This window comes from Rhinopithecus roxellana, chromosome 10 (genome assembly GCF_007565055.1).
Source record: "Rhinopithecus roxellana isolate Shanxi Qingling chromosome 10, ASM756505v1, whole genome shotgun sequence".
In the NCBI taxonomy this organism is placed as follows: domain Eukaryota; kingdom Metazoa; phylum Chordata; class Mammalia; order Primates; family Cercopithecidae; genus Rhinopithecus; species Rhinopithecus roxellana.
This window is the reverse complement of record NC_044558.1, coordinates 27,709,026-27,727,951: the sequence shown is the minus strand read 5'-3', so window position 1 is coordinate 27,727,951 and position 18,926 is coordinate 27,709,026.

The window sequence follows — 18,926 nt, the reverse complement described above, 5'->3', positions numbered from 1 at the left end:
ATTTTAATATACAAACTCCATAAGATATATACTACTATTAGGCCAATTTATAGATACCAAAATTGTATACCACAGGACTTAATTCATCACATTTCTTTTCATTTGTCCCCCTTCTCCTGCCTCAGTAAAAGCTTGACATTAGTCCCAAGTTAGGTGCAGACAGTTTGCTGTGTAATTTTGGATAATTCTCTAAGACTTCATTCTCCATCCACAAAATAGATATGACAAAATGGAGTATATGACAGCATCGTTGTGAGGATTAAATGAAATAATTCACATAAAATCATTTTACTTATAGCTAAAACAAAATAACACTCCGTAAGTGAATTAAAAGGATTATTATAATCATTATTATTTTAGATGGCTGATTAAATAACAATATTAAGCATTGTAATTTTTTTTTTCTTTTGAGACAGTCTCACTTTGTTGCTCAGGCTAGAGTGCAGTGGTGCAATCTTAGCTCACTGCAACCTCCTCCTCCAGGGGTTCAAGAAATTCTCCTGCCTCAGCCTCCTGAGTAGCTGGGATTACAGTTGCACACCACTACGCCCAGCTAATTTTTTTTGGTATTTTTAGTAGAGATGGGGTTTCACCATGTTGGTCAGGCTGGTCTCGAACTCCTAGCCTCATGATCCGCCCACTTCAGCCTCCCAAAGTGCTGGGATTACAGGTGTGAACTACCACACCCAGCCTAAACATCAGAATCTTAATAGTGCCACTCATGGTTAACTGGCAAATATTTTATAATACATCAGAGTAGATGCTGGCTTAAAAATGAAATGCTTGAATTCCAGATCAGATTATGGGTTTCTGAAAAGCTTCTTTAAAAGCATCTAAAATATTAGCTCAGGGCAAATAGCACAGGATTTAATATAATTAAATAGACATCCATAAACACTGCAATGTTTGGCATCACTATAAATGCCCGTGGGCCTCTCTGCACTGCTGCATATGCTGCTCATGCCTGTGGGTTCTGAGAAGAGTTAAAAGTGACACAGCAGCGTCATACCTTCTGCTATAGTGTAAGAGGCCAATATAATATTACATATATTAGATATATATAATGATTTTCACATATTTGTAAGTGGTGAAATATTATTTTTGAAATATTAAACAATTTTCCCCTTGTAAATTCCCTCTTTTCCCTCTGCTCAGCTTCTGCACTTCCTTCACAAACTTCCTCCCCCACTTCATGTCATTGTGGTGTTCAGTACTCACTGAGACAGTGGAAAGGAAAGAAAAAAGGAAGCCATTTAGCCTTTGATTTGTAAAAGCATAGAAGCCATTTATAGAAAGGGGGAGAATTTTAAGCATAAAGCAAACATTTGAGAGAGGTAGGTAGAAGAGACTCAGGATGTCCCAGGATTAGGAATCAAAAACAAAAAATAGAGGACTGCTGGATCAGGGCTGACGTGGCCAGGTAGATGGGAATGAGGCATGTTTTTTTAACAGAAATCTGTGTGGACAAGACAACTAGTCAACTTAGTGATCGCCAGCACACTTAGGCAACACGGAAGATCACATGCCTTCCCTCTACAGAGGTAGTATATAAGCTCCCAGAATTTACCCAACGATCTAGTGAAGTCCAAATTGTTAGTACATTTCTAGCATGTGAATAGAATGCTCAGATTACAAATTAAATTTGCATATAAAATACAATGTGATTTTCTCACACACCCATGTCAGGTTCATATCCACACATCCTAACTGACTGTATTATGCATGTGCATATTTGTGTGTGTGTGTGTGTAAAACACATATAAAGATATATCAATGTGGCCATAAAGTTATGCATTTAATTTCTAGGAAATTCTAGAGTAGATACTGCATAAAAATTTCCCCTGGGAACATATAAATGTCTCAAAGGCAGGAATTCTGTTTTATTCATCTTTATGTTAGCAGAACCTGGCACAGCTCCTGAACTGAGTAAGTACTTATAAAATCTGTTAAACTAGTAGTCAATGTGCATGTGTAAGAAAGCGGCACGATGAGAAAATGTACTTTGAAGGACATTAATTCGGCAACCATGAGTAAGATAGCCTGGGTGGTTGAACTAGGAGGCTATTTAAACGTCAAGGAATGGGTATGATGTTCTGAACTAGGCTGGTCGCCTTGGGAACAGGAAGGAGGGCATGAATGAGATCACTAAGTGGGAATTGATGGATTGTGGCAACAGTTTTCTGTTACAGAACTAGAGCTCTTGTGGGGTTGATCCTAGAATGGTTTCTATCCCTTGGCCAAATGCTTCAAGAGTGTAAAGTAAATATTAGCTATCAGTGACAATAGGAACTAGTAGAAACAGCTTTTTAGAAAGAATAGTATTCAAGAAGTTCATTCATTTAAATTGATTGCATTTAAATAGTCTATCTAGTTAAAACACAAAATACAACCATTAAAACTTTGAAAATACCTTTTTTTATGTTCAAAATAAGGTCATTAATATTGTTCTAAGTACTCATCTTTAAAACAGCAATAATAGTAAAGTCAGTTACCTATGTTCAGTGAACAATCACATGAGCAAATACATACATGATACAGTTTGCATTTTAAGAAAGATTATATATATTCATTTCAAGCTGGAACTGGAAAGGTTGTCAATTCCACACTTAAAGAAATAGGTTAGTAAGTACAGACATTCTGAAATGCCTGGGGTCCTTATTATCTTTGAGCTTCAATGAAACAGAATCTAAAAGGAGAAATAAATTCATGTCTCCATAGGCAGATCAAGATGAAAAATAAACATTTATCATTAGCTCCCCTTTGCCTTCTGCCATGAGTGGAAGTTTCCCAAGGCACTCAACAGAAGCAGATGCAGGTGCCATACTTCTGGTACAACCTGAAGAACTGTGAGCTAAATAAACCTCTTTTCTTCACAAATAAACCAGTCTCAGGTATTCCTTCATGGCAACACAAACAGACTAAGACAAGAGACAATGTCACCATCCCTGTAAAAATAATTTTGGCAATGCCATTCTAAAAAGGTGATTATATGCATATATAAGATTAAACAGTCCTGATGAAGGCAAAAAATAATTTCTGATTCCCATTTAAAGCATATGTAATGAGTAGAGGAGTCACCCTCAGAATAAAGATCATTTAAACTAATTCAAAATACAAAATGGGTATAAGTCCCTGTATTAGAAGTTGATAATGTAGACCATGAAACTATTTTCCCCTTCACTGTTATCATGACTCAACACAAAAATTAAAGAGCTTTACTGATCAAGGTCCTGAACTTGGTAGGTCAAAGCTATTACTTTCTCCAATTTATGCCAGCCTTTTCAAATCCTAGTATTGATATAGTAGACAATATTTGGTGATACCACATCAGTAAACTAATTTGTTCACTTATCAGGAATGGTACAGCTTTCACCTTTAACAATCTAAATTTCATACATGAGAATTTGCAGAAGTTTCTACTGAATAGAATCTTAGCACTTTTCCCTCAAAAGGTTTCCAAAAGGAGAAAAAAAAAATTCAGGAAATATGAATTGTATGAACAAAAGTATTAAATAAATAAATTATCTTCCTTTCTGAATTAATCTCAGACAAAGCAAAATGGCATTTGTGTTGTTTAAAGTAAGATCAGACTTCATAAAATGGAAGACATTCTACCCTGAGATAGAGTTTAGGGAGAATAATTGATTGTCTGTGGAAACAAAAATTCTACCTGCAAAGAAATATAAACTATTTGAACTCTAAATCAAAAGACTTCATAGAGATTTTAGTGTGATTCTGAGAGCAGTTAAAAAGAGAAACTGCCTTTTTATTCCTTTTAGATTTTAGTAATCAGAAACTAACTGCAAGAAGAGATTATTTCACGTGGTCCATGAAATAATCACGTTCAAAGAAAAGAATACCACTATAGGCTTCTAACATGTAAAAATATACGTTATAATCTAGCTGACTCAGATTAGTTTAAAGTAATCTGAAAAGTTAAAGCATTACAAGCAAAAGGTCCTACATATTCAAATGATAAAAATATGTTCCAAAATTTTACTAACATACTTCAATAAAAGACAATTATGAGTATTCTTTATCTTTTTTTTTTTTTTTTTTTTTTTTGAGACGGAGTCTCGCTCTGTAGCCCGGGCTGGAGTGCAGTGGCCGGATCTCAGCTCACTGCAAGCTCCGCCTCCTGGGTTTACGCCATTCTCCTGCCTCAGGCTCCCGAGTAGCTGGGACTACAGGTGCCCGCCACCTCGCCCGGCTAGTTTTTTGTATTTTTTAGTAGAGTCGGGGTTTCACGGTGTTAGCCAGGATGGTCTCGATCTCCTGACCTCGTGATCCACCCGTCTCGGCCTCCCAAAGTGCTGGGATTACAGGCTTGAGCCACCGCGCCCGGCCATATTCTTTATCTTTAATGTATTTTTAAATAAATTGTATTGTTTCTAGTCATCCAACATAACACGCTCCTTACAAAAAAATGAATGAACACAAAGAGCTTAAAGCAAGCAAAAATGAGAATAAATCTAACCTTTCAGTGATAACAGTTAACACTTGGCCCACAAACTTTGAGATGATTCTCCAAGCTTACATACTATTTTAATATTACATAAATTTGATAAAACAATAGACACATTCTCTAATGCATTTGTTAAAAGTAATACATTATGAGCAGCTTTAATATCCATAACTATCAAAATATTTCTAAATAATATTGCCCTGTGCGATTGTATCATAATACATTTAATCTTATACTGATAAAAATATATTTCTATTTTTTTACTGTGAAATTCTGAGAATATCCAATGTATAATTTTTGTGTGTCTATCTGATTACGGTAAATTTTTCAAAGTAGAATTGTGTTTTAAATTGATCAATTTCAAATTTGAACATACAAGCTGAATAAATAATAAAATTAAGACCGAACTATATTCTGGCTACAGGAGAGTCACTTTGCCTATAAGGACTCACATAGACTGAAAGTAAAGAGATAGAAAATAACATCTCATGCAAATGGAAACCAAAAGAGAGCACGAGTAAGCAATATTTGTATAAAATAAAACAGACTAACTCAAAAAATGTAAAAAGAGACAAAGACAGTCATTATATAATGATGAAGGGGTCAATTCAGCAAGAAGATGTATCAATTTTAAATACATATTCACTCAATGCCAGAGCACCCAAATATATAAAGCAAGTTTTATTATATCTAAAGGAAGAGACAGATTGCAATATAAAATAGTGGGGGACTTCAGCATCCCACTTTTAGCAATGGGCAGATCATCCAAACAGAAAATAAACAAAGGAACATTGGATTTAAGCCTGCCCTGTGGATCAAATGGACATATCAAACATTTACAGAACATTCTTTCTATACAGCTGCACATAAAACTTTCTCCAGGATAGATAGCATGTCAGGTCCCAAAATAAGTCTCAACAAATTTTAAAAATTCAAAATCACATCAAGTGTCTTTTTTGACCATAATGGTATGAAACTGGAAATCAACAGAAAGAACTTCGGAAACAGCACAACTACCTAGAAACTAAACAACACACTCCTGACTAACAAAGGAATCAATGAATACATTAAAAAGGAAATTAAACGTTTCTTGAGACAAGTGGAAAAAGAAATATAATAGACCAAAACCTAAGGGATACAATAAAAACAGTTCTTAGAGGGATGTTTACAGCTATATTGAATAATTTTTAAAAATCTCATACAACCTAATGTTATACCTAAAGAAATTAAAAAATAAATTCAAAAATCGTTAAAAAAAATTAGAGCAGAAATAGACAAAATAGACACTAAAAGTACAAAAGATTAACAAAGCAAAGGGCTATTTTTTCGACAAGTTAAATAAAATCAACAAACCTTTAGCTAGACTAAAAAAAAAAAAAGATAAAAGATTTGTGTTACTTTGTTTTTATACTGCTGATAAAGTCACACCTGAAACTGGGCAATTTAAAAAAGAAAGAGGTTTAACTGGACTTACAGTTGCACGTGACTGGGGAAGCCTCACAATCATGGCTGAAGGCAAGGAGGAGCAAGTCCCATCTTACATGCATGGCAGCAGACAAAGAGAAAATGAGGAATATGCAAAAGCACAAACCCTGATAAAATGAGATCTTCTGAGTTTAATCACTACCATGAGAACAGTATAGGAGAAACCACCCCATGATTCAATTATCTCCCACTGGGTCCCTCCCACAACACATAAGAATTATGAGAGTACAATTCGAGTTTTGACTGGGGACAGAGAACCAAATCATATCAGGATTCAAATAAATAAATACAGAGCTGAAAAAGAAGACATTTCAACTGATATAAATACAAATGATGTTAAGAAATTATTATTATTGCATACACTAATAAATTGAAAAACCTAGAAGAAATTAATAAATTCCTGGACAAATAAACTTACAAAATTTGATTCATAAAGAAGTTGAATATCTGAACAGAGCAATGAGTAACAAGATTGCATTGATCTACTACATATACAATGCACCCTCTTAAAATAACAAGATTGAATCAGTAACAAAATGTTTCCCATCAAAGAAAAGCCCAGAACCTGATGACTTCACTGAAAAATTCTACCAAACATTTAAACGACTAATACCAATTATTTGCAAACTATTCCAAAAAAAAAGCTGATGAACAGTAAATTCTTCCAAAATCATTCTACAAGGCTAGCAGCACCCTGATACAAAAATCAAACGACGACACAACAAAAAAAGGAACGACAGGCCAATATCTCTGATAATCATATATGTAACAATCAGAAACAAAACACCAGCAAACCAAATGCAACAGCACATTCAAAAGGTCATTTACCATGACCAAGTGGGATTCATCCCAAGAATGCTAGGATAGTTCAATATATGCAAATAAATTCATATGATACATCATGTTGACAGAATCAAGTATAAAAATCATATAATCTTTTTAATAGATATGTAGAAAGCATTTGATAAAATTCAATACACCTTTATGATAAAAACTCTCCACAAATTGAGTATAAAAGGAATCTACTATACTTGAACACAATAAAGACCGTGTATGACGTACACAAAATTAAGATCATACTGATTGAGAAAAAGTTGAAAGCTTTTCCTGAGACCTGGGACAAGACAAATATGCTCACTTTTACCACCTTCATTTAATATAGTACCAGAAGCCCTAACCAAAACAATTAGACAAGAGAAGGAAATAAAAGGGATCCAAATTCAAAAGGACTTCACCAAAAAAAAAAAAAAAAAAAAAAAATAGAGCTAATAAATGAATTCAGTAAAGTTGTAGGATACAAAATCAACAAACCAACTCAAAAATTAGTAGTATTTCTGTATATCAATAGTACACAATCTGAAAAAGAAATCAAGAAAATCATGTCATTTATAACAGCTACAAAAAATTAATACACCTAGGAATAAATTTAACCTAAAATGATCTCTAACATTAAAGATCTCTAAAATGAAAATGATAAAATATTTATGTAAAAAATTGAAGAGAACGTAAATAAAAAGATATTTTATGTTCATGGATCGGAAGAATATTGCGAAAATGTTTGTAGTATTCAAAGTGATATACAGATGCAAAGCAATCTACAGATTCAATGCAATCTCTCTTAAAATACCAATGACATTTCTCAAAGAAGTAGAAAAAAATTCCTAAAATTTTTATGGAACTACAAAACATGCAAAATAGCCAAAGCAACCGTAAGCAAAAAGAACAAAGCTGGAGGCAATCATACTATCTGCTTTAAATTACACTACAAAACTATAGTAACTGAAACAGTATGATATTGGCATAAAAATAGACCAATGGAACAGAATAGATAACACAAAATAAATCCACACACTTACAGGCAATTGATTTTTAATGAAGGCACCAAGAGAAAGGACAGATTCTTTAAAAAAAAAAAAAAAAAAAAAAAAAAGCACTGGAAAAACTGAATATCCACATGCAGATGAGTGAAAATAGAACCCTTATCTCTCATCAGACATAAAAATCAACTCAAAATGAATTAAAGACTTAAAAGTAAAACCAGAAAATATAAAACTGCTGGAAGAAAACATCATCAAAGAAACACTTCATGACATTGGTCTGGACCAACATTTTTTGAATAAAGAGCTCAATAGAACAAGTAACAAAAATAAAAATAGACAAATAAGATTATATCAAAACAACTTCTGCACAACAAAGAAAAAAATCAACAGAGTAAAGAGACAACCCACAGAATGAGAGACAATGTTTGCAAGCTATGTATGTGACAAGGGGTTAATATCCAGAATATATAAGAAACTCAACTCAGTAGCAAAAAATTTAAAAATCAAATTTAAAAATGCACAAAAAAATCTGAATAGACTTTTCTTAAAAGAAGATATACAAATGACCAAAAGGTACATGAAAAAATGCTCACAATCACTAATAATCAGGGAAATGCAAATCAAAGCCACAATGAAATATCACCTCCTTGAAATTAGAATGATTATTATCAAAAAGACAGTAACAAATGTGGCCATGGATGTGGAGAAATGAGAATCCTCATACACTATTGGTGGAAATGTAAATTACTATAGTCATTATGGAAAATAGTATGGAAATTCCTCAAAAAAATTAAAAATAGAACTATCATATGATCTAGCAATCTCACTACTGAATATTTATCCAAAGAAAATAAAATTATGTTGAAGAGACATCTGCACACCCTTGTTTACTGCAGCAAGGTATGAAATAGCCAACGTATGAAATCAACCTAATGTCCAGCAGTGGACGAATGGATAAAGAAAATATGATAAATATACACAATATTTACATACAACAGAAACAACACGGAATGCTATTCAGCCAGAGGAAAAAAATGAAATACTGTCATTTGTGGCAACGTGAATGAACCTACAGGACATTACGTTAAGTGAAATAAGCCAGGCACAGAAAGAGAAATAACCCATGATCTCATGCATCTGTGTACCCTAGAAGAGCTGATCTTATAGAAGAGTAGAGTAGAATAGTGGTTACCAGGGGTAAGGCAGAATGCAGTGCGGGGATATGTTGGGAACGGGGAAAAAATTGTTTAATGAGCATAAGTTAAATAGGAGGAATACAACCTGGTGTTTTATTGCACAAGAGGGTGACCACAGGTAATATTGTATAATCCAAAATAACTAGAAGAGAATTTGAAATGTTCTCACCACAAGGAAATGATCTATATTTGATGTAATGGATATGCTAAATACCATGACTTGATTATCATACAATGTATACTTATGTTGAAATCACACTGTACTCCATATGTACAATTGTCTATTAAAAATAAAATACAACAAAAAATATGAATGCATAATGCCAAACCACTCAATTGGAAGCCTGTATATAAACATTTAGGGAAAATTCTTAACCATAGACTACAAATTTCCCAAACTCAGGGATCACTACTCTCTTGGATTTTATTCTATTCTCAGTGTCAGAAGCATGACTAGCATACAGTAGACACACAATAAATATTAGTTGAATAAATTAATATTGATTAAATTAGATTTAAAGAGTTTAATTTGCATCTAATTAGTTCTTTATTTGAAATTGAGTGCAACCTTTTTTAGAGCCTTCCCTTTAATATAAACATTGAGAAGCTTTTGACTAGGAAATACAGACAGATTCTCTCTCCTCACACTCTACATGAATTATGCACCCATAGCGCTCTGCCACCACTTTGCATGACCTTAGGCTGATTGATTATTTTTGAGTCTCCCATTTTCCATCTGTAGGATGAAGATAGTAAAAACCCACTCTGCCTGCCTGTCAGGGTTATTCTGAGATTTAAACAATATAATGGGAGGTAAAAGCACTTTGTACACAATAATATTGTCTACAAATAAAAGAGATTAACAATTAAAGACAGGTTTAAGGTTTCGGAATGCATTGTACACAACTGTTATTAGCCTGAAAAGATTTCTATAAACATCCTAAAGCTCCAGGCTCAGAGGCTACTGTTTCTAATGTCCAACTGCACATGATATATCATAATGGTGATTTCGTTAAGATTGGAAAATTGGATATGTTTTCACTTTTATCTGCCATATTTAGCTGAACAATGCTTCCTATTGATTTGTGGCATCGAAGTCACTTCCTTTCTTCAAGCATGACATTTGCTATTATCTCTTTGTAGGCACAGAAATCTAAAAGCAACACCATAAAAAAAATCTAAAAGCAACACCATAAAAAAAAAATAAATACAAACCTCACAGCTTAAGTATTGATTTAAAACACACTTAGTTCATTAAAAACACTGCTGGGATTTGAAGCACTTAGAGGTAATCTTTTCTTTTCCTCAGCATTAAAAAATATAGTGATTTATAGATCTTAGTGACTCTCAGGAGGAGTTAGTTGTTATTTAAATGTGCACTGGATTAAAAAAAGAAAAAGATTATGAGTTAAAAATCCAAATTTCCCCTTGTTCTATTTAGTACCAAAGTATGGCAAAGATAATTTTTCCTTAATAATACTGACATATGTCATTATGTTTGTATACACTTTTTAATAAAAGGTCTTATGTCATGTATCCTGTACCTCTGTCTCATCCTGGAATTTCTTGGTCCTCCTTCAAAAGGGACAAGGTCAGGAATGTAGCAGGGCTGAGGCAGAGCACTCACTGGCTTCTGTCTTTAGGGATCTTCCCAGAGAGGGGAAATCTGTGCTCCTGTCAAAAGGAAATATGCGTCCTAATTGCAACCAACAACGTTGTGTTCCTCCCTCCAGCCAGGTGTCATGGTGGTGGGAGGAAGTGTCGGGAGTCACAGGATGACCCAGACCCTTTCCCCTCCTCCAAGGACATTCAGCTAACACACTACAATAAATAAAGGGTAATAAAAGAGCTATCAATTGTAAAGGATTCTTAAACTTGCTTAAAACTCTTTAAAATTCTTGCATTCATGTGTTTAGCTCGCTACGATTTAAAAAGCTAACTCTACACATCAGTGATGTTAATCTTCAGTATTAACACACATCCATCACAGTTTTGGCCATGTGCATGTATCTTGATTATTTTACTTGACAAATGTATTTACTTAAAATGTATTTTAAAGGAAGTTTTAAATCTAATGTACTTTATCAACATAAAGCCATTAGAAGTAAAAATGGAACAAAAAACAAACAAAAATTCCTACTCCTGCTTTGTTACAATTGCCTGTGCTAAAGCCATTTCTCTGTGTCCATTTATAAAGTGCAGTGACAGAAAAGTGTTAAGAGCAATAAACAGTATCAAAAATACTTGATCTTGGTTAATTAGAGGATTGAGAGATAATTTAAAATGGAGTTATGCTTTGTCATTGCTGTGTGACCCATTGTCCATCTACCACCTTAAATACTTCTCTTACATCCAGTGATATTTTTCTCATCCTCTGGGAAACACAGCAGTGCTATATTTTTTTGGTCATGTATCTCTTGAACTGTATAACCTCCAATTCTTGTGCCCCTACTTGAATGGATAAAGCAGAAGCATGACAAACATGTTACTGTGCAGGCAAAATATCCAAAGTGAGTTTTTAAATTTTTGCTTACATTTATCGATTGTACTGTCCATAACTGAGAAACTACATGAAACAAAGGTCTTAGGAACATAAGGCAATTTAGACTTTTAACCCAGAATGAACTACCTACCCCCAGCCCCCCACCTAAAAAAAAAAAAAAAAAAAAAAAAAAAACGCCTTGGGTGCAGAAGCAGTGTGCAGTACTTCTCAAATTTTTACATGCCTATAAATCACCTGCCAATGTTGATAACATTCAGATCTGGGTGAGACCTAACATGTTTGCATTTCCAACATGCTCTAAGATAACACAGTGACTTATGGTTAGTGGGCTGCGCTTGAGTAGCAACTTAGAACACAGGTTCTCAATTCAGGTTCTGCACTTATCCTTTGAATCACAGCTTTGCTATTGTCTGCTTGTATGAATAGAAACAACATATTTCAATGCTTGCAGCCTATTTACTTATCTGTTAAATGGTATAAGAAGTGGGGGAGCCTATTTAACTGGACTGTGGTGGACAACAAATGAGTTCCTATATAGAAAGCACATTGAAGTATATCTAATACTTATAAAACCCTTAATAAATAAATATTAGTTCTTATGATGAAGCCACAGATGAGGATAACAAATTTTCAGCAGTATTGCATGGTTCTTTGAACAAAAGCTTTGTTACTACATGGGAAGAATTCAATTACCAACAAGTCTCAGAAAACGCCTGCAGTATATCATCGCTATACTTTGGATATTTGATCCTCCAAATCTCATGTTGAAATTTGATCCCCAGTTTTGGAGGTGAGGCCTAATGGGAACTCTTTGGATGATGGTGATAGATCCCTCATGAATGGCTTGGTGACATCCTCACAGTAATGAATGAGTTCTGCCACTCTATCTGTTCCCATGAGAGTTTCCCCAAAAGCTGGCTGTTAAAAAAAGCTTTCCACCTTCCCCCTCTCTCTCAATATGTGATCTCTGGATAGTCTTATCATCTCCTTCTTCCCATTATGCCCCATATCATATATTTTTAAGTGAGATATTTACTCTCTTGATTCTCCAATTATTATGTGTTATACATCTTGAGCTGTATCATCAGTACCAGGGGAGAACTGTAATTTAAGTGTTCATCTCACTGCTTCACACAGTGACACTACATACTTGAATTAATGAGACTCAGAAACTGAAAAGATATATGCAGGTTTACATAAGCTTTTTTCCTCTTTCAGAAAATTTTCACTTATCAGTAATATAATAACATTTAGTTATCCAGCACTCAATATATATTAAAGGACTTCTACTTTGAAGAATTGGTAAAAGGATGCAAAATTTATCCATTACTCACAATTAGTAATTCTCATATCATTCACAAAATAACTTTTCATATGCCATGATAAAAAAATTATGTACTCTATTATGCAATATGTCTGTGTTCACATATTTTTAAACAAAAACATTTTATGTTAATTATTATAAAATATTTTTTCAAAGTTTCTTACATCTTCCACTAATTAATGTACTTTTTAATATGCCTACCAACTGCAGGAATGACTGGAGAAAACCCCACATTGTATATCAGATTGTTATGACAGGCAAATTTTCTCCTTGGCCAATATTTTGGGATATCAAGTTTAATCTTAAAAAACTGTTTCTTACTATTTTAAATTTTATTTTATGTAGTTTTATGTTAATATATTGTCATTTTTGAAATCAAGAAGTATTTAAACAATCTTTGTCACCTTACAATTATAATTGATAGCATTTTTTCTTTGTGATATAGAACGTAGTATTCCTTAAAAGTAATGTCACTTTAGACACAGTATAATTTTAGTATATGGGAAAAAATGGCAAGAGATTTTTACCAGTTGATGAGCAGGTTAATGTGATCACAGAGGAGAAATACTCAGAGCACTGTCAAAAAGGTGGCATAAAACAGATGATCACTAAAGGAAATTTTAATGTGCATCTTCTTGTTAGACAGTGAAGCTGCAAAAAGTTGCTAAGAGTGTCTAGGATTCATTGCTTAGTCACTTTGACTATCTCATGTGAATATTCTCTAAAGATTTTTTTCAAATGAAGAGGGAAGAGTGCCACTTCTAATTCTGGCTATAATAAACTAGCTTATATCAGTCCAACCCCTTCACCAATAACAACATAAAAAAATGTTGAATATGTATTAAAAACATCAGTTTGAAGGCATGGGATAGCTACAAAGATATCCAAACTTATAGCCAAGGTCTTAAAGAAAAATGCAGAGGGACAATCTGACACTTAGTACATCTTTTGTCCTTGAAGCATTTGTGAGCACATTAGTGATATATGCACCACTGAGCAGCTTTTAGCAATTTCAAGGGGCTTGGAAGAAAAAAAAATAGAGACTATCAATGAGGTAAGGGCATGGGAAAATCTCCAAATTTTCAATTGAGATGCTTGAAAGGTTACACCAGAGAATTAACAGAGAGCCAGGAATAGAGAGTCTTTACAATGACAAACTGAACCTCAAATAAATTTAATCTATGTTTGGCTTACATAATATTCTCCAAGTCTAACTACTGCCAGAGGAAAGGGAAATTCCCCACTGAAGAAAGATAACATCTTCAAAATACTCAAATTATGTATGTAACCTTTTATATATGATAGGCAGCATTCAATCAAACACTGCCTGATGCATCAGCCGAAAATACCAAATTACCACAAACAGAAGTAAAAAAGAAAGACACCTATAGGAGATTCCAATATTGGAGATATCAAGCATGGACTTCAAAATAGCTATAGTTAATATATTAAAGAAAAGTGAGATATATAAGGTTAAGTCAGCATATACCTGGGATCTACAAAGCAGAATTACTGTGAAAACCTTGGAAAATCCAGAACTGAAGAATAAATGAAATATCAAAAATAAATAACTCATGAATTTGACAGCATATTAGACATAGCTCAAGGAAGGATTCGCTGGAAGATAGGTTAGTAGGCTAGCTCTAAAGCATAAACCACACACAAAAAATCAAAATACAGAAAATAAATGTACACACAAAACTATAAAACCTTATTGTGATATATAAGTAATTCATAAATAGTTTAACAGAATTTCTTGCATTGGAACACTCAATAATGTAATATTAATTTCTGCCAAAGTTGTATATAATGTCAATGAAATTTTTCTTTGCATTTGACAAACTGATTTTTTAAATGATGTGAAGATGCAGGGAGAAAAATAGCCAAACAATATTGAAGAAAAATAAATAGTGTGTATAATAATCTTAATGTGAGTTACCATTCAGTCTTTTTTCATACAAATTTTACCTCTATTTTTCTCAACAAATGAGCCTTTTGAAGAATCAATAAATTATTATATATCCCGTGTTTTTCTTTACCGAGTAATATACCCTCTCATTCTGTAAGTTTTCATGTTTTCACAGATATCATTGTTAAAACATATCAAAACCTAACATAATAGACAAATAATTCATATTAATATTGGTCTTAGCCTATTGATACTACAACAAAATACATCAACTGTGTAGCTTATAAGCAGCTGAAATTTATTTCTCACAGTTCTGGAGACTGGGAAGTCCAAAATAAAGGACTTAACAAAATCAGTGTTTGTTGAAGGCCCATCTCCTGGTGCATAAAGGGCACCTTCTTGCCTTATGTTCACATGATGGAAGGAGAAAAGCAGCTCTCTGGGGCCTCTTTTATATGGGCATTAATCCAACTCATAAGGACTCTGCCTTTGTGACTTAATCACCTCCAAAAGACACTGCCTCCTAATACCATCACATTGATAATTAGGTTTCAACTATGACTTTTGGGGAGACACAAACCTTCAGACCACAACAATGATATAATCCAACCATAAAATACAGTCAAATTCACCATAGTTTGTCATTTATTTTTACATAAATATTTCCCACCACATTCAAATTGTAATTAAATAGCATTATTTAGTAAGAATGTTTTTCAGTTTTGCTGCCTCTTTCTGACCCAAAACAATCTGATCATTTCTACAATAGTTTAATTGTATCTAGAGTAATAACGACCTAAGAAAATACGCTCATTTACGAGTCTAGAATGTAACCTCCTCATGTAGTTCTACAGCTAACCTTAAAATAAGGTTCAAGCAATATTTATTTGCTATTTGGCTGTTGTTAAATTGTGGTATTGTGCTCTATAAACAATACGTTTCTCTTTTTTTCTATAAAATCTTCTGGTGAATTTCATTTAATTGTCCATAATGATCATGCACCTACTACAAAAGACACCCGAGTTCTGAGCATCCCCGGTTTGTAGCCCTGGATTACATTAGATTTATGATTGATAAGCCTCATCAGTTAAACTAAGAAAATAACCCTGACATACTTACTCCCTTCTGGAGATACTCCTAAACTAATTGGAATCAATGAGAATATTCGTTACTTAGGTAACTGAAGTACATAAAGAACAAATTTAATGTTTTAAAGTTTATAATTACAGTTTAAAATATTTAAAGTTAATTAACATTATAAATTTATGAAAAGGATCAAATGTCAATCAAAATTCCCCTTAAAAATGATTGTTCATATTTGCTAGACTTACAATCAAAATAGCAATATTTATAAGCTATGCTTAAAATCTTAAGAAAAAACTAGCTTCTTTATTAAATCAACTATAAATATTTAAGATCAAATTTGATCTGAATAATTTTTTTGTGTCTGTGAAAGCCACCTTTGAAGGCACCAAAACCTCACTTTAACAATAAAAAACTTAGCCGGGCGCGGTGGCTCAAGCCTGTAATCCCAGCACTTTGGGAGGCCGAGGCGGGCGGATCACGAGGTCAGGAGATCGAGACCCTCCTGGCTAACACCGTGAAACCCCGTCTCTACTAAAAATACAAAAAACTAGCCGGGTGCGGTGGCGGGCGCCTGTAGTCTCAGCTACTCGGAGGCTGAGGCGGGAGAATGGCGGGAACCCGGGAGGCGGAGCTTGCAGTGAGCCGAGGTCGTGCCACTGCACTCCAGCCTGGGCGACACAGCGAGACTCCGTCTCAAAAAAATAAAAAATAAAAAAAATAAAAAAATAAAAAACTTAAAAGTTTATAAGGGTTTTTTCATTATCACAATTTGGATTATTGGTAATTCTCAACAAATCTTATCAATTATTGTATGGTTTTTATTGTGCCTCCTTTGGGAAAAGAGGCATGCAGTTGATCACATGCAACTGATTACTTGGTGATCTTCACCAGATATGGTATGAACTATGAAAACTATTATGCTGGTAATGACAAAGGAGCACACATTCATCAATATGAATAAAGTCACTCAATCTGTCTAATAACTGGGGGTCAGATCTTTTCAATGCTACCTTTGTTATACTTAACTTTCAAACATTATATAATACATATTTAAACTTATTTTTCTCTGTGTTGTGATTAGAATGGTTAGAACCAAATGTCTATAGACTGCCCAACCCTAGAGAATGTCTTTAATATTGCAGTTTATACAAATATTGCCACCCAGGATTAGCAGCTTGGTCACTATTATTACTATAGAAACTTTTCCAAAAACAGTACAGTTTCAAGCAAACTTTCATAAAGTTGCCAAAGTTACCAAATTTGCTTCCTGTAGTTCATTCGAAATGTTAATTTGTCCACCTAGCACATTTTAATTTACGAGTACAATATTTTATTTTTGATCTCTCAATAGCATGCTGTTGTAACTACACATTTTTTTCACAGCAAAGTGAATTTAGGATTATCTAATGTTGCTTGGTAATGTTGTGAAAGGAATTATAGGCATTCAGATAATGCACAGTACTCCCACGTCTTTCACCTCACTGTGCAGTCAGCCAAATTATATATTTATTAATTTTGTTAAGCTGGCCTCATGAGTCAATAGATTGAATAGAGTCTCTGTTAATTAAGTTTGCTGATGAAATGACTAGAAACTTGGAGAATAGCTTCAGAATTAAAAATGAGTTTAACCAGCTGGAGGGGATTTAGGTATTGGCTAAGGGATTGGCCAATGTGGTCTTTTTCACCTCTGGGGTTCTGTGAAAGCCTGAGAAATCAATACAGGAATGATTTATATGAAAGAAAATTCAATGTAAAAATGGTTAGATTGAATGGATTTATTAAATATGTATTTTAAATATCAAAATCTTAAATGGTTTTATAGAAGCATAATAGTTTTTTTTTAATATTCTAAGAGAGACGTTCTAAACTTATGTTACCAGGTTAAGTTGATTCAATTACAACACTGAGATGCCTTGCTTTCAAAAACAGCCTTTTCTATAAAATGTTTTTTATTGTGTGCCAGATAGTAACTAGCTGTTCAATGAAACCTGTGTTCTCTACTTCCTGCCCAATTAATAAGATTACTTTTTTGGTAGCTAAAATTCATATAACCAAATTAAATTTTAATCAATATAATGTATATATAAGTGCTGTATATCAATTTCAAGTTTTCCCTGTAAATATATCCTCATGAGGTTTTCCATTCTCTTTTTTTAGCCCAGCTATCATAGACTGATATGCAAGGCAATGCAAACTTGGATTATCTGTCTTAAAGATGACATACCTCAAAACATATACACACATGCATTTTATATATTTTTTTTTCTTATTGTACAATTTAACATGGCAGAAATCATGAATAGGTAAGTATTTTGGAAGAAAATATCAAAATATCCAATAAGAATATAAAAGGCTAGTAAATTTCATTAATCATCAAGAAAGTACTAGTTAGAGCCTCAGTGAATACCATTAGACTTCTGCCAGAACGGTTACAATTAAAAAAAATACCTTACAATGCCAAGTAGTGGCAAGACTGTGAAGCAATAGAAATTCTTATACACTGAGAGTAACAAGGTAAACTGAGAGTTTGATGGCACTACTAAAGGAAATCAGACACATACTCTATAACCTAGCAATTCCACTCCTAGATATTTTCCCAACCAACAGAAATCCTTAAATACATTTACCAAATGTATCTACAGAAATCCTCAAAACAACGATACTGATATTAGACAAAGCAGAAAAGTGTGTCTACAGTAAAATAGGTAAATGGTGATATATTTACAATGGAGTCTCATAACAAAAAAGAACAAACTTTTTATTCTGGGCTAAATTATGTAATACTGACCAAAGAAAACCAGAAACAAACACAAACATACCTAATTTCATTTATATGAAGTTCAAATGTAGGAGAAAATAGTTAAGTATAGTAATAAAAAGTATAGTAATAAAAACAGTAGCTATGTTGAGTGTGTATGTAGAGTAGATATTGACTTATAGGGAATTGTGGGAGGCGTCTGGAATGCTAGAAATGTTGTATATTTTTATTTAGGTTGTAATTCCTCAGCTGTATTTGTAAAAAATTATAGAGTTTAAACCTAAAATTTGTATACTTTCCTGCAATTAGGAAAAAAAAAAAGTTCCAGCAAGATTTATGGTCTGATGAGTCTAGGTTAAATGTCCCAAATATATATCTGA